At 36.3% G+C, this 17011-nt stretch overlaps 1 long non-coding RNA gene across 3 annotated transcripts in view; it reads right to left on the bottom strand.

The window, feature by feature from the left end:
* The window catches only part of LOC118535672 (uncharacterized), a 114231-nt gene that overhangs the window by 34287 nt on the left and 62933 nt on the right, over window positions 1-17011 (bottom strand). For 2 of the 3 annotated variants that reach the window (XR_013446800.1, XR_013446798.1), the window contains exon 3: window positions 5432-5552. The exons of the other annotated variant lie outside the window; for it this stretch is intronic. This is a non-coding gene — a long non-coding RNA (uncharacterized LOC118535672). Of the gene's footprint in view, window positions 1-5431; window positions 5553-17011 lie in introns of those variants that run through there. 3 annotated transcript variants of the gene reach the window in all.

Genomic DNA, 17011 nt, shown 5'->3' with positions numbered 1-17011 from the left:
GGAATATTATGCAGCCATCAAAAGGAATGAGATCTTGCCATTTGCAACGACGTGGATGGAACTGGAGGGTGTTATGCTGAGCGAAATAAGTCAAACAGAGAAAGACATGTATCGTATGACCTCACTGATATGAGGAATTCTTAATCTCAGGAAACAAACTGAGGGTTGCTGGAGTGCGGGGTGGGGTGGGAGGGATGGGGTGACTGGGTGATGGACACTGGGGAGGGTATGTGCTCTGGTAAGCGCTGTGAATTGTGCAAGACTGTTGAATCTCAGATCTGTACCTCTGAAACAAATAATGCAATATATGTTAAGAAAGAAAAAAAGAAGAAGAAGAATGTAGCAGGAGGGGAAGAATGAAGGGGGGGAAATCGGAGGGGGAGAAGAACCATGAGAGACGATGGGCTCTGAAAAACAAACTGAGGGTTCTAGAGGGGAGGGGGGTGGGAGGATGGGTTAGCCTGGTGATGGGTATTGAGGAGGGCACGTTCTGCATGGAGCACTGGGTGTTATGCACAAACAATGAATCATGGAACACTGTATCTAAAACTAATGATGTAATGTATGGGGATTAACATAACAATAAAAAAAATTTTTTTAAAAAAAGAGTATTGTATAATTTCAGAGATTCTAAAGCAAGCTAGTGCGAAGAACCAGATTTCATAAATTCCATGAGCTTTCTTGGTTCCATTACTAACCTCACCCTTCTCCTAAGGACATGCAGCCAGAGATACTAAATGTGAAGGAACAGCTTTAAATTAAAGGTGGATTTCTTTTTTTTTTTTTAACCAATGAATAAAGGGATGGGTTGGGCCAATAATATGTTTTATAGTTCTTTTGATACCTGTGATAAGGAGGCGTTTTATATTTTATGTTCAAAAAGGACAGCATTTTACAAAATAAAGTGAAGTAGCACTTCCTTACATAGGCTATTTTAAAGGAAAAGCAAGTCTTTGTTTCTTTGATTAAAAAAAATGAATCCCTAAACACAACACTTTTTTGTTGTTGTTGAGAAAGAGAGCATGTGCAGGAGTGGAGGTGAGGGGTTGCGGGCAGGGGCAGAGAGGAGAGAGAGAATCCTAATCAGGCTCCATACTTGGCGTGGAGCTGGACACAGGGCTCCATCTCACAAACGGGAGATCATAGCCTAAGCTGAAACCGAGTCGGCTTAACCTGCTGAGCCACCCAGGCACCCCCCCTAAGTACAACACTTCTTATGTTGCCATTTCTAGGAAAGAAAAAATGAAAGCATTTAACTCATTTTTTGAAAATTCAAGAGGAAAATAAGGAAGTTAATAGAATGTGCTCCATAAAAAAGCACAATCTAGGGGCGCCTGGGTGGCTCAGTCGGTTAAGTGTCCGCCTTTGGCTCAGGTCATGATCGCGGAGTTCCCGGGATCGAGTCCCACATCCGGCTTCCTGCTCACGGGGAGTCTGCTTCTCTCTCTGCCCTTCACCCTGCTTGTGCTCTCTCTCGCTCTCTCAAGTGAATAAAATCTTAAAAAAAAAAAAAAAAAGCACAATCTGTGTCTTTTTAGTCCCAAGACCCCTAACAGTGTATGGTGCATGATAGACATACAATAAAATTTTATTAAATTATGTCAAAGTAAGATTTTGTTCAATTTGTTTGGAGGTTCTTTAAATTCAATTCCCCCCAAATGTTTAAAATAGATACCTAATTTTTCTCTTCTAATTTTAGTATTACCTCATAGTAACATCGGAGTATCTATTCCGTCTGTATTATAAATAGTTCTGATATGTAAAATTGTCAATTCATTTTGCCAGGGATCAGCAACATGAGTGAGTTTTGGGAATGATTTGTAAACATCATCCTAATTGCAATTGTGCTAATATTTATGTATCTACTATTCATTGCCTTCAAAGGAAGCACTAGACTGAGAACTTCAGATATATGAGAAAATGGTTTTTAGAACTTTCATTAATATATTGATCAAAATAGTTTCTCTTACCAGGAATATGCTCAAGATTTGTTTCTGTTTTGGGAAGGTTACCTAGAAACTGGTAAATGTAATCATTTGGTATAGCCTTTATGCTTCTGATTCGGGATATTACGTTTTATGATTCATTTATTTCTTCAATGAATAAATCCCTAACAAATGTTGTCTATATGTGAGACACTGGGTCAGACGCTAGAAATATACTGACAGATAAGACCTGGTCCCCATCCCAAACTAGAAGTCTACTGTTGATTGTGTGACAAATAAGGAAACAAGTCTCTTAAATAGAATAGGGTCTACACTATCATATGGATTAGCACAGGATGCTCTCCAAGTCTTGGAGGGACTCATGAAGATATCCTGAGAGAAGAGACATTTAAATCTAGGAGTAAACCCTGGAGATAAACAGTGTGAGTAAGCTGATTGTATAAAGAAAAGGAGGAGCAAACAACACACACATACACACATGCGTGGGAGCTCAACTATGGCAGGTGCACAGCTTTCATAGAAGCTCAAGAGGGCAGTGCCAGCCATGTCAAGAAGATCCTTTTCATGACACTATAGAGTTGGACCATTATAGTTTCAGAACAACTAGGAAACATTCAATCCATTAGGTAGATGTGATAGTTTTATGCATCAACTTGGCTATAGTCCCCAATTATTCATTCAAACACTAATCTAGGTGTTGCTAGGAAAGTATTTTATAGATGTGGTTGAAACCAATAATCAGTTTATTTTAAGTAAGGAGGTTATCCCAGATAATCCAGGTGGGCCAGCTTCGATCAGTTGAAAGGCCTTAGAAGCAGAATAGAGTCTTCTCCAAACAAGTAGAAATTCCACCTGTGGACAGACGCTTCAGCTCATGCCTCACTAACTGTGGGTTTAGTGTAAAGACAGAAGGAAGCAAAAAAGAATAAGAAGCCAGTCAGCCACAGACAGTACCATGGAGAGCTGGAATGTCTTTCAGCATGCAGCATAATGGTGGCCCTTTAATTTTTTTTTATTTTTTATTTTTTATTTTTTAAAGATTTTATTTATTTATTTGACAGAGACATAGCGAGAGAGGGAACACAAGCAGGGGGAGTGGGAGAGGGAGAAGCAGGTTTCCCTCTGAGCAGGGAGCCCAGTGTGGGGCTCGATCCCGGACCCCAGGACCATGACCTGAGCTGAAGGCAGACGCTTAACGACTGAGCCACCCAGGTACCCGACACTTTAATTTTTATTAACAACTTCCCCCCAATAACGGGCATCCCCGCTGCCCATTCTAGTGTTCCACCATAAGGATGACCAGTCACTGGCTTTACTTCTGATGTTAATGACGGCCTCTCCTTTTAAGCTTCTCAAGAGAGCATCACCAGTCAAGGTGATGGCCTTTCAGAGAGGCTAAAGGCTTTTCTATGCCCCTGACTTCCTGTCATGTCTGCTCCCCTTCCTCTAGCCCCTCTTATGTTGTAGCCAAGAGGAAAAGTAAGAACCTTCATGGCCATCATTGAAGACAGAGACTGGGTTTTCTAGACTTTCTATGACTGAAACTTTTAAAGAAGTAAAATATTAGCTTAATTTGGTGGGGGTCCACCGTCTTTCTTGATCCATGAGGCTCATAATGTAGCATAGCCAGCTCACTCTATTTTTCTTCTTCTAGCTCTTTTCCTCCATTCTTAATGAGTAGTAAAGAGGCCCAGAATTGCCCCTAATTCAAGAATTTTTTCTTCAGGGCACCTGGATGGCTCAGTCAGTTAAGCTTCTGCCTTTGGCTCAGGTCATGATCTTGGGGTCCTGCGATCGAGTCCTGAGTTGGGCTTTCTGCTCAGCAGGGAGTCTGCTTCTCCCTCTCCCTCCGCCCCTCCCCTTGGCTCAGGCTCTCTCTCTCTCTCTCTCTCAAATAAATAAATAAAACTTTTAAAAAGAGAGAGAGAATTTTTTCTTCATGCCTGTTTTGAAGGGCTGCTCCTCTCCCATGTGACCACACTTGGAGTTATTGGGTTAGCCTATGAAGGTCTGGATTCCTGGGCCAGCTGTGGTATGGATATTGAAGCAAATATGCTCTTCCTCTATAAATATCTAACACTACTGAACAATCACTATGTGGCAGGCATTAGGCATGCTGGCTAAATGCTTTACTTGTATCTTCTCATTTAATCTTCATGGCAACCCTGCGAAGTAGAGATTCTAATTATTCTCATGGCAGGGGAAGGATGGTGCTTAGTTTGAGGTTACTTGAGCTTGCTTAGGAGCAGAAAAATGAAAACCTCCATGTGGTCTACCCTAGCTCCTTTCAGACACTTAGAACAAAATCACTAGCTAATAATGAAGAGTGATTTTACTTTTATTTTCTTGTGTATGTTTCAGAACTTCATAAAGAGAAATAAATGCTCAGGAACTCCAGTTGAGTGGTTCTACAGAGCCTGCTCAATACCTTTGTGGTGGCACCCCTTCACTGATTTTTTAGCTTACTATTTCTAGCAACTGACAAACTCACATCGAAAGGAACAGAACAGAATTTGGATGTTGAGATGAAGATATAAAGCTCCTGCCTGTGCATTAGCTTAGCAGCCTTTCTGTTCCCCTGATTCTCTGGACTCTTCATGTAATAAGGATATTTTCCAGAGGAACCTGGGACAGCTTTTCAACTTTGCATCTGATATGTGTTTTAGCCACAGATCTTTGAACATGCTGAGTTTATATGGGCATGCCCTGTGTCTTTCTGAATGTACTAGCAAATGCTCTGCATGGAATGTGGATATCTCTCTTTTAAGGTTGGACTGACCTTCATTATCACCAAGGAGTTAGAACATATTCCAAAACATAATGATGAAGATGGCTTCTTGTGTATGTTATGGCAAAATTCTATTATTTTGGATAGAAAAATTATTAAAAATTGAATGCTAGTGGCTTGGCTCCGTTTACTAGTATGCCACATCTTTCTGCTTAAGTTGTCTTTTTAAAGTGTCTTCTGCAATTCCACTTGGAACAGCAGGTTGTTTCAGTAGGCTTTCAGAGTGTCATGAGCTCCTCTATGGTAGATGTGTGTGCTTGGTGTTCTACCAGCCATGGAGAAAAACTAAGAAGATAGGAAGATATCACTACCCAAGTGGTGCACTCAAGCTGGCTCCTATAGGCATGGGAGAACTGATAGTCAAATTTTTTCAGGAATTTTGCAAACTAGTTGTTAAAATAGCTATTATTACAATTTAAGTCATATATATTCAAAATTAAACAAGATATTAAAAACAAAGGTAATAAATATTCCAAACCATCATTTACTAATTATTTCATCACATTTTACTAATATCTATTCTCTTGATATCCTCTATATCCATTGTCTTTACAAGTTGGAAATGTACCATATAATGGTGTGCCACTATGCATCTCTTCCCCCAATCAGGCCAATTACAACTAGTGGTTCACAAATTTTCATATGAGTCAAAAGTACCTGAAGGGTTTTGGTTTCTTGTCTGTACAGAGATCACTGGGCATCTGAACAAGAGTTTCTGATTGACTTGATCCGAGAGAGGACATGAAAATGTGTGCTTTTAATAGGTTCCCAGGTGCTGTTGCTGTTGCTTCTAAGATGGTCTTTTGAGAAGTATCAGTCTAAACAAACCCAGGAGATAATCATCATTGTCTCCATTTAAAGTTGAAGAAACAAATTTAGGGAGATCAGGCATCACATTCATTTCCACCTAATAAATAGGTGTACTAATTAGTTAAGTCTTAACCATATATTTTCATACCACAGCTGATTCTTGACCACAGTAATACTCTAACACAGAAAACTGAAGTTATTCATACAGCTAGTCATCCAGACAATAGTAAAATGTCAGTGTGACATTTTCATCACACAGAGACACAATTCATATCCTTATCTGTAAATAAAGTTTATAGCCATTTAATTTGTCATTTATTGTGCCACCCCTCTACGTTAGATGTTTTACACATATTGTAAGAGCCCTGAAATTCTGCTATTTCTCTCCTGGATAAATGAGGAAACCAAGATACATACATGTTCATGACTGCCCAAAACATGTGTTATATGATTATTGTCCCAAGATTAAAAACTCTTTTTACATTGACCTGCCACAAAGTCTAACTTATTTTTATTTTATCACAAAATAATTCAAGCCCAAATACAGAATAAAATACATGATCAGTAACTCAAAAGGACTTCCATCTTTGTTGGGCTACTACCAGCTTTAGTGAGAGCCCCTGCCCTTCTATCTTCTTCCATGGGATCACCATGTTAATTCTCAGCCTTTTTTTTTTTTAACATGTCTGTGAATTCTTTTCTTACAATCATGAACTGACAGTTCAGTGATTTTCTAGCAGTGCTCAACAATGAAGCCTCCGCACAATCAAGCATTATTTAAATGACCGGGGAAAAAACATGTGGCATATAATTCAAGTTTTCTTTTACCACTCAGGCTAATCATATCTCAACCTTCAATCAGATCCCAGACATCAAAGACCAAAAGTGTGTCGGGATGGTTTTCTTTTTAAAGAAAAGGACAAGGCTTAAAAGGACAAGCCACAGAAAAAAGAAAGAAAAATTAACATGGATACAAAACAGAGGCTGTTTGTTTCATATATTACTAATTCAAATGGGGAATATTAAATGGTGAGCTAGCCATGTATTCAGGACTACAGAAAGCACTGAGCAGACAGAGATGAACAAAGTGATAACACTGACCTGTAAGTTACAATCTCATAGGTCTGACAAGCCAGAGTCTCTGAATACCACACCAGTCAGAATCAGATACATGGAGCTATACGAAATGGGACTGAAAATTAACATAGTTTACCAAGATAGTAAAAATATGTATGGGCTTGTATTTTTTAATTTATTTTTTTAATTTTATTTATTTGTTTGACGGGGGTGGGGGGGAGAGAGAGAGAGAGCCCAAGCGGGGGGGGGGGGGGGGAGCAGCAGGAAGAGGGAGGGAGAAGCAGGCTCCAGAGGAGCAGGGAGCCCAATGTGGGGCTCGATCCCAGGACCTTGGGATCATACCCCAAGCCAAAAGCAGAAGCCCAACTGACTGAGCCACCCAGGTGCCCTGTGGGTTTGTATTTTTTGAACTCTTACTGCTCAGTTTTCTTTTAAAAAAAATTATGAGAGGTATGTAATATTGTGATCCATAATTAGAAATACATATTTGGTCCTCTTCCCATTCCTGGCACAGAGCTCCTAAAACCATTGGAATTTCTTAAATGATGAGAGTGATAAAAGTTATCTTTTGTTATATTAATGAGGTGACTTTCAGAAAGCACCTAAGGTTAAGGGCCGGTTGCCAGGTGACCCAACTTTGTCATTAGAGGGTAGGAAATTTCAATTCCAGCCTTCCCCACCCCTTTGCCAATTGCCAATGGCCAATGACTTAATCAGCCATGCCTATGTAATGAAATCTCCATAAAGCCCAGAAAGATGGGGTTCAGAAAGCTTCCAGGTTGGTGAATATGTGGAGACACAAATAGAGGGGGAGAGTGATGCCCTCATAGAGGGCAGGGAAGCTCTTCACCTTTTCCCCATTCCTTGCTCTATGCATCGCTGCCACCTGACTATTTCTGAGTTATATCCTTTTATAATAAACTGGTAATCTGGTAAGTAAAATGTTTCTCAGTTCTGTGAGCCACTCTAGCAAATTAATCAAACCCAAGGAAGGAGTTGTGGAAACCTCTGATTTTGTAGCCAGTCTGTCAACTCAGGTGACAACCTGTACTTGAGACTGGTGTGTGAAGAAGGGGTGGGGGCAGGGAGTCTTGTGGGTCCAAGCCCTTTACCTATGGGATCTGATGCTGTCTCCCAGTAGAAGTGTCAGATTTGAGTCAAACTGTAGGAAACCCAGATTGTGTCTAAAAACTGCTTGGTGATATATGGGGAAGCCCTTCTACTATAATTGGGTGCAGAATCATTAATTGGTGTCATTCTCAGGACATAAGAGAAGCTGGCACATGGAGATGACAAGTACGAGTCCAGGGATGATAGAAAAGCCTTATTTTGCCTGATCAGTGATCTTAAAACTTTAATCATACCACTTATGCATTTCTGCCTTACTTATTACTGCCTATGCTCACATTTATTTAATATATCCTATATTGCTACTTTTTAATTTAAAAAGCATTTAAAAGGAAACATTGTGTCACTAAAATGAATTGAATCACAGTATGTCTCCACGTCAATAGAAAAGCACTCCTAAAAATAAACACCGTAAGAATTGGATGGAATAAAATGATTTCCAAAAGGCTCCCACATCCCAGCCTCTGGTGATGGTCAGGTTCACACCCTCCTCCGTCCTCCCACCCCACTTATCTGTTTTATGAAACTGAAAAATGACATTTGAAATTATGTTCCATGTCAAATGTTGTTTCTTGCTAGCAAAGCTGCTTGAAACCAACCGTTCTCTTCTCATACTTCTTCTACAATGCAGTGAACTTCCCACAAGTATCTTTGGTACCAGCAGCCACTCCATTTTTCAGAGCATTGAGCTGGAATATTAGGTATGTGGATCAGGACTAGGAATCTCCAAAAATGAGCCTCAAAATGATGTACAGGCCAAATTGTCCATGGCTTTCAACTTCTCATTAAAGATAAATCATCAGGTGTTTGCTTGTAAATATCCTCAATTAATCTCCACTTTGTTTCTATATATATAAACAAATGTGTGTGTGTGTATATACTCATTTACACACACACATATATATATACAAGTGTATATATATATGTATATATATATGCACAAGTTTTCTTTAAGAAGTATAATCAACTGTGTGTGCACATGAACTTTACATTACATATATATTATTTATATATATTATATATATAGTTTTTTTTAAACCATTCACTCTAGTGATTCATCACTTACATAAACACCCAGTGCCTTTTTAATTTCTTGTCTTTTTGATGATAGCTATTCTAACAGGTGTGAGGTGATATTGCATTGTGGTCGTGATTTGCATTTCCCTGTTGATGAGTGACGTTAGGCGTCTTCTCATGTGTCTGTTGGCCATCAGTATGTCTTCTTTGGAGAAAGGTCTATTCAGATCTTCAGCCTGTTTTTAAATCAAATTGTTTTTTTTGATTGAGTTATAGGAGTTCTTTACATATTTTGTGAATGTTAAGCCCTTAGCAGATACAGCATTTGCCTCTATCTTCTCCCATCCGGTAGGCTGCCTTTTGGTTTTGTTGATGGTTTCCTTTGCTGTGTACAAGCTTTTTAGTTTGATATAGTCCCATTTGTTTATTTTTTGGTTTTGTTGCCCTTGCCTGAGTAGAAGATCCAAAAAATATTGTTAAGACTGATTTCAAAGAGCTTACTGCCTATGTTTTCCTCTCAGAGTGTTACATTTAAGTCTTCAATCCATTTTGAGTTTATTTTTGTATATGGTTTAAGAAAGTGGTCAAGTTTCATTCTTTTGTATGTAGCTGTCCAGTTTTCCCAGCACCATTTATTGAAGAGGCTTGTCTTTTCCTCAGCGTATATTCCTGCTTCCTTTGTTGTAGATTAATTGACTATATAAGTGCTGGTCTATTTCTGGGCTCTGTAGATCATCATCTGAAAACACATATCAGTATCTTTTGACGTGAGCACATCATTGTTATTTAGTAAACGATTGGATTAAGTCAATGTTTTTACTAATCTTTGAGGAAAACTGTCCTCTACAGAAAAACATTTTTATAAACTGATGTGATCGATTAATTAGCCTTTGCTACATAAAAAATATGTCCCCATTTTGTCCAAGAAAAGAATACTTCAGACTCCTTGAATTGATATGCAGGAAGAATTTCTCTCATCTCCAAGTTCAGTTTCTACAAATGAGGTGCAAAATTATGAAAAAGTGAGAAATCTGAGTTAAGTTTTCTTGCCATTAAGATTTGGTATATTTTCTTTAATGTCAACTGATTAAGTAATGCAGAAATAGCACAATATGAGAAGTTTCCTCTAAGAGGTATAATCAACCGTGTGTTTGCAAATGAACTTTACAGCTGACTACACTCTACAGTCCATAGAATTTCAGATCTTTAGTTTTATTCAAATTTCCTATGAAGTGTTTAGGTGATGGATGTGTCTGGGGCATTTCAACCAATCTTCCAGGCTCCATCTGCCAGGCCATCTGGATTCTGCATCCACAGAGAACTACTTGGTGAATGATACAGACTACAACTTAAAGAAAGAAAAGAAAGAGAGAAGAAAGAAAGAAAGAAAGAAAGAAAGAGAAAGAGAAAATAGTAAATTGTACCCTAAACACAAGCAGAACTAAAATCATTTTTGTGCAGTCTTCAATAAAAGAAAAAAATTAACAAGTAGGCTAAGAGAAATGCATTCCCTTTTTTTCCCCATCAATCACATGAATTACAATAACTGCCTGACCTTTTTCCATAAGATGTTTAAATGGCAGCTGTTACGGCTACAGTGTACCATTTGATCAAAAGCTCTTGAGGACAATAGTTTGTTTTGCAAAGGTCACGTTCCTTATATACTTGTGAATGTGTTCAAAAGGTTTACTAACTAAATATACAAGATTTTCATTGAGAATAAATTATGTAACAGCTTTCAAATTAAATTTAAGCCATGAAATCTACAGGGAATACTTTCAGAACTTTGAAAATCCATCTCATGGTTTGTGAAGAATACTCTTTTAAAACAAGTTAACTTGAATTGATAGGAAATATAGGGTTTTTTATTAAATGATTTATTAAAATGATTTATGTAGAAAAAAGATACTTTTTAAATTTTACATCATACCTAACATTTAAAGAGTGGAATTACTTTAATACAAGAATGTGCATCTACTTCTGGCAGAAAATAAGAAAGGAGATATTAGAGTCTTCTCATCATTTTTTTTTTTAAGATTTTATTTATTTATTTAATTGACAGAGAGAGAGAGAGACAGCAAGAGAGGGAACACAAGCAGGGGGAGTGGGAGAGGGAGAAGCAGGCTTCCCACTGAGCAGGGAGCCCGATGTGGGGCTCGATCCCAGGACCCTGTGATCGTGACCTGAGCCGAAGGCAGTCGCTTAGCCAACTGAGCCACCCAGGTGCCCCTCTTCTCATCATTTTTTGTAAGACTTTATTTATTTATTTATTTGAGAGAGAGCGAGCATGAGTGGGGGGAGAGGCAGAGGGAGACAGAGAAGCAGACCCCCACTGAATGTGGAGCCCAACACAGGGCTTCTCATGGGGCTACACATGGGGCTTAAGCCTAAGAGCCTGAGATCATGACCCCAGCACCCCTCATTGTGTTTTTAATAGCAGCCTCTTCTTAACTTCTATCCTGACAAGGAAACCCCAAAACTGATAGCTTATGTCACCATTAGAATAATAAAGTCCAAAATAAATTGTGTAGGTAACACTAACTAATTGGTCTTTCTAAAAACTAGTTTTTGTTTTATTTTATTTTGCCAGGTGTATGGAGGTATAACTTTTATATGATAAAAATCTTCCTTTTGAAGTATACAATTTGGAAAGTTTTGACAAATATATGGTCATGTAATAACCACAGCAATCCATGTAGAAGTTATTTTTGTCAACCTGTAAGTTTCCCTTCTGCCCCTTTGCAGTCAATTCTCTCTCCCCACACTAGCCTTTTGACTTTTTATTTATGTTTTCTATAGTTTTGCCTTTTATAAAATGTCATAAAATGGAAACTTTCCATGTAATCCTCTGTGCCCAGCTATTTTCAGTATGTTTCAATAGTACGTTTCTTTTTATTGCTGAGCACTATTTCTCCAAATTAGATGCACACAAATTGTGTCTGCATTCACCACTTGGACACTTGGATAGTTTCTAGTTTGGGGTGGTTAGTTGCCATAGACATTTGCACACAAGTTTTTGGTCATAATTATCAAGGAGCACGATTGCTGCAACATATGGAAAGTATACATTTTTTAATTTTATTTTATTATGTTATGTTAATTACCATATATTATATCATTAGTTTTTGATGTAGTGTTCCATGATTCATTGTTTGCATATAACACCCAGTGCTCCATTCAATACGTGCCCTCTTTAATACCCATCACCAGGCTAACCCATCCCCCCACCCCCCTCCCCTCTAGAACCCTGTTTGTTTCTCAGAGTCCATAGTCTCTCATGGTTCATCTCCCCTTCTGATTTTCCTCTTTCATTTTTCCCTTCCTGCTATCTTCTTCTTCTTTTTTTTTTTTAACATAAAATGTATTATTTGTTTCAGAGGTACAGGTCTGTGATTCACAGTCTTACACAATTCACAGTGCTCACCATAGCACATACCCTCCCCAATGTCTGTCACCCAATAAGTATACATTTAACATTATAAGAAACTGCCAAATTCTTTCTCAATGTGACTGGACCACTTTGTATTCTTGCCTACAATTCATGAAAGTTCCAGTCACACCTACATCCTCATGAGCACGTGGTATTCTCACTACTTTCAAATTTTAACTATTCTACCAGTGTATATGTAATGTATAACACCAGTTAAAATCCCAGGCTTTTTTTTAGTAATTGGCAAGTTTATTCTGAATTTTATAGAAATGTGAAACACTAGAATTGCCAAAACATAAGTAAAAAGTCAAAAAGCTGGTGTGGGGAGAGAGAATTGACCATGAAAAAATACCATTAAAAATATTTTAAAAATATTTTTCTTAGAGAATAAAGTAAAACATTTGGAAGAAACTTTAGATCAAGATATAATTTTTAGTACATTACAAAAAACTTAGACTAGAAAACAAATTATTAAAAAAGATTTTATATTAATATATCACATAATTATCCATAAACACAATGAAGACACTGTTACTATATTTTTAGTAAAGATTTTAAAATGATGCTTTTTATGCTTTCTATTTATTTTCTTTTTGTCTTTGATAGATTTTAAATTAGACTTAGCATCCGAGCTTCCAAATGATAAATTCTTTATTCAGTTTAAAATTCTGTGCTTAATTTTTATAGAGGGAAAATATTGGTTCTTATTATTTAAAATAACTAAATTTATGTTGTGAAATTTATATAAGAGAAATAGAGTGAAAATAAAGTAAAAGTTATAAATAATAGGTTAAATATGAACTAACAAAGAAAAGATGACCAATTGTCAGTTTTAGTTGGCATTTTTCAATAATGAAGTTAAATATTTTTTTCAGAGATGTACTTATTATCTAACCTCTTCCACACGATGTCTGTCCTTTTTTCTGTTGTAATTTTGCCAAATGTTTTTGCTGGCTTTTCTTTATTACAATTTTTTGACAGATTGTTCTAAAGCAAAGGAGTCTTTATGTGCACCAGTATAGAACAGTAAGTCTTCCTTCATAATTTTTATTAGTTTAAAAGCTCTGGCTACACAATGGTAAGACATCTGGCTGAAAAGCAAAAACTAAAAGCAAGCTTAATGTGCTGTTTTAAGTACATTTGAATACAAACAGTAAAACTGAAAGCTTTCAATGTACTGTCTAAATTTGTTGAGGGTAAGTTTACATCAGATCAATTTTTTACTTTTTGATTCAATATTTTGGTTGCCATTGCATATAAAATTTCTTTGTGTGACATGGTAAATAGAAAGTTTTATGCTTAAATTTATAGAAGGTTTTAAAATATTTTTATTTTTTTTTATTTTATTTTATTATGTTATGTTAGTCATCATACATTACATCATTAGGTTTTGATGTAGTGTTCTAAAATATTTTTAAAGTTGTAATCTTTACAACCAAAAATATAGTGTGGGTATGTTATAGGTAGTTAGACTGGCCATGACATGGATTTTCTGTATCGGGAAGATTCCCATTTCCTTAAATATATGAAATCACAAATTTGACTTTTATACGTTCACTCCTAGCCAAGATAGAATAACAAGGCCTGGATTTACCCTTCTACTTTTCAAATAATCACATATTTTTTGATTATAGTCACATGAAATGTCCAGAATAGACAAATCCATGGAGACAGACAGTAGTGTGTATTAATTATTGCCAAGAGCTGGGGGTATGGGGGGGATTTGGAATTTGGGAAGCATTTCCTCCTTAATTTTCTGGAGGAAGTTGTGTAGAATTGGCATAATTTCTTTAATTAGTATAGGTTTTCTTTAACGGGTGATGAAAATGTTTTAAAGTTAGAGAGTAGTGATGGTCACATAACTCTGTAAATGATTAAAAACTACTGGATTGTACATTTAAAAAGGTGAATTTTATGTATATGAATAATATCTCAATAAAACTGTTATGAAAATACATGAAAGAAGAACCTGAGAAATGCAAAGAGAAACATATAAATCCAAAATTTTGCTCAGGGATTTCAATATTCCTCTACCACTAAGTAATAGAACAAGTAGACAGAAAATAACAAGGATATAGTAGAATCGAATAACAATATCATAATTTGATGTAATTGACAATTATGGAATACCCCACACTTAGAATAAATTCTTTTCAAGACCACATGATATATTTGCCAAATTAGGCCATATTCTGAACCATAAAGCAAATCTCAAAAAATTTAATAAGATTTAAATCATACATAGTATGACTAAAAAGATTTAAAGTGCAAATCAATTTCATAAAAATTTGTAGATAATTCCAAAATATGTGGAAACTAAATAACATATTCCTTATGAACTCAAGGGTCAAGGAAGAAATCAAAATAGAAATTAGAAATTATTTTGAATTGAATTAATTGAATTATTTTGAATCAAAAATAAAAAGAAAAACACAATATATCAAAATTTATGGGATGCAGCTTCAGGAATACTTAGAGAGAAGTTTATAGCCCCAAGTGCTCATATAAGAAGGAATAGTCTCAAATAATAAACTCAATTTCCACTTAAAAATACTAAAAAAAGAAGAAGAAATTAAGCTCAGAATAAGTGGAATAACTGAAATAATAAAGATCAAAAAGGATACCAATAAAAAAGAAAACAGAAAAATCACTGAAACCGAAGCGTTTTGTTGAGGAGATCAATAAAAATGATAAATTTCTAGCCTGATTACACAGGAAAAAGGAATAACACACAAATTAACAATACCACAAATGAAAGAAAATATTGTTATAGCTTCTACACATATTAAATTCAGAAATTTGGATGAAATGGACAAATTGCTTAAAAGAAACACTAGCAGATGTCACCTAAGAAGAATTAGATTACCTGAGTAGTCTTGCATCTATTGAAGAAATTGTAATTATAGTTAAAATCCTTCCCACAAGGAAACTTTTTGACCTACATGTGTTTACTGAATTATACCAAGCATTTAAAAAAGAAATAATGCCAATTCTGTACAACATCTTTCAGAAAATTAAGGAAGAAATGCTTCCCAACTTATTCAGTGAGGCCAGTACTATGATACCTAAACAAAACAAGACCAGAAAAGACGCTTAAAGAAAACTATAGATGGAAATCCTTCATGTACATTAATGCAAAAATTCTTAACAAAAGTTTAGTAAATTAAATCCAAAACTATATTTTAAAAGAATTATAAATTCTGACTTAGTGGAGTTTATCTCAGAAATGCAAAGTTGGCTTAACTTTTGAAAATCAATCAATGCAATTTATTATTTAACAGAACAAAAAATATATAAGATTATTTCAAAATATGCAGAAGAAAACATTTTACAAATTCAAACACCGTTCAACAAACTTTATAACATATAACTCAATTCTAGTTAATAAACATGAGAGGAAGTCTGAGAGCATCCCCCAAATTTTCCCACTGATTAAAAATGCACAACAAACAATGGATCAACAGGGATAATAGACCCTTTCTGTTCTCCAAATGTTACCATATGAGTATGAAATTGGACTGCTTTTTTCCTAAGGGTGAGGATTGCCTCAATATGCTAAAGATGACAAAGAAGAGACACCAAAATAACAAGATTTCATGTGAAATCATTAAACTGCTGAACTAACCAACCCTAGAAGCTCTCTTCCTTCACAACCCTTATTATAAGAGACAACACTCTCATCACAGTTTAAACAAGTTGGCTTGGGTTTTAAAACATTAAATATACCATATCAAATGCCACTGTAAAAAGGCTAATACAGTTTGAAATCATATTAAATATTAATTTATTTCACGTTATATTTGGCATCATGTAATACTTTCTCAGGTGTGTCTTCTTACAAGGAAACAGCAAGGTCTCAACCTTATAAGTGCACAAAGTGTGTGTATTAACACATACACAATTGTGTCTTCACTGACAGTTCAAGAAAGAAGACCTAGAATAACCAATTATATAATGGCATATTCCATAGCTTTTCAAGATTTTTTTTCCTTCCTTCCTCCCCTCTCTGCCTTCCCTCCTCCTAACAGGATACACAACTTCTCCTATTGTCCCCATGGTTCTTTTGCTTCTGGAGGTATAGATATGAGGGTTGGCATAGACCCATGGTGTCCTCACAGATTTGGGGCTCTTCTTAAGTTAAACAAGCTCTTTCTTTGAAGATAGTTTCAAAGGTGATACACTTGTTTACTGTGGCGTCTTCTCTGGGCTGGTGAGGTCTGTCCCTCTTGCCACTTATCATTCTTGTTTCTTGGCCCCAATCCCAACGTGTGTGTATGTGTGTGTGTGTGTGTGTGTGTGTGTGTGTGTGTGTATACGTGCACACACACACCTGCACTGATCTGAGACTAGAAAACAGGCAGATGTATTTTCTATGTCTAGTGACATTCCCTGTTCATATCCACTTGATCTCATGGTTAAAAAGGAACATATTACTAGATCCAAATGCAGATCTGTGGAATTATTGAATATTCACAAATAAGCAGATAATCTCATGAAAAATAAATCCAAGAACTCTGAGCCCGTAGAAAGCCAGTGGTCTGTGCAATTATGATGATTGGAGGCAAGTGGCAGGAGATGAAATTTCATCATTGAAGCTATTACAAGTTTAATGTGTCAATTTTTAAAGATCGGATCAAATTAGTGGAAATTCTGTAAACATGACTGTTAGCTGTTTCTAATTTATTAAAAAGGAGCAAGGAGGAGAAAATCATTTGGAAAGAGGTCTAATAATTGTCAGCAGGAACAGTTAATGCTCATTTGTGACATCCCACATATTAACTACTGTATCATGCTTCCTGATACATTGGTTTGGTT

The sequence above is a fragment of the Halichoerus grypus genome, chromosome 4 (assembly GCF_964656455.1).
Source record: "Halichoerus grypus chromosome 4, mHalGry1.hap1.1, whole genome shotgun sequence".
Classification (NCBI taxonomy): domain Eukaryota; kingdom Metazoa; phylum Chordata; class Mammalia; order Carnivora; family Phocidae; genus Halichoerus; species Halichoerus grypus.
This window is presented reverse-complemented; position numbering and strand designations above follow the sequence as displayed.